Below are 1,105 nucleotides of genomic sequence, written 5' to 3'. Positions count from 1 at the left end.
GTCCGCACTATTACTATACAATTTTATTTATGTTATTTTTAATATCTGGTAGAACAAGCCCTTCTCCCTCACTCCATTATTACTTTTGTTTTTAGAATTTTCCTGACTACGATTGCATATTTTTTCTGAAAATGTTTTTCTTCTTTTAACAAGGTGTAATGCTACCTTATTAACTAATTTGCATTCTTGGTCGCTTATTCTCTTTTAATCCATTCTATTAATGAGAGTCTTAATAAGCACTCATTAGAGTCCAAGCTGTTCACCTGCCTCATGTACTCTCTATTTCACTATTTCTGCATTAATTTGTTAAAGGGTAGGAGCAGAGAGTTTACAGTTTATGCTAGGGTCAGGGAAGATAACTCCAGCTCGTCCAGTGCTGTGTAATGGCATTTTAGTACTCAGTCTTGCATATCCTCCTCAACGTGCACCTGCTTCTTTTATTACCATCTTTCATCTTCTCTCTCTTTGACTTTTTTTGTCTGTCTCTTTTAATTCTTAGTTGTAAATATCTAGGGAGGCCATCTAGACCCAAAGCAAAAACATTGGAGATGCCCATACAACATAGGGTTTCCCTCCTTTCTACATATTTTCCTGTATTCACTGACTTTCAGCTCAGCATCCCTGACTTGGGAGTCATATTTACGATCAGCATTAATCAGTAGAGTCATTTGATTCCTGTATATCTTATATAATCCCAGGTAATATAATAGCCATTGTACTACAGATACTGATTGCTAAGACCTCTCAGATGCCTGTGAAAGGGACCGCTCCAGGCTTTTGAGAGGTGAGGTCTAATCATTGCCCTGTTCGTTTATCTATTTGTCCACGAACAAAGAAGATATGGTAGAGTCAGGGGCTTAGGTGGGATGATGGAAGTTGGGAGCCCTGAGTTTGCCAATCAGGAAATGGGGAATAATGGGAACTAACATTTGTTAGGTATCTACTATGTGCCAGCCGCTGTTCTAGATGCTTTATGTACACGATTCCATTGAAACAGAAGTCGTGTTTACTCCCATTTTACAGATGAGGAAATTGAAGTGCTGAGATTTAAGTAGCTCGCACCGGCTCACACAGTATGTGGTGCAGGACGACTCAGTCAACCCTG

This window comes from Pteropus alecto, unplaced genomic scaffold (genome assembly GCF_000325575.1).
Source record: "Pteropus alecto unplaced genomic scaffold, ASM32557v1 scaffold312, whole genome shotgun sequence".
Classification (NCBI taxonomy): Eukaryota; Metazoa; Chordata; class Mammalia; order Chiroptera; family Pteropodidae; genus Pteropus; species Pteropus alecto.
Note: the sequence above shows the minus strand (reverse complement) of the source record.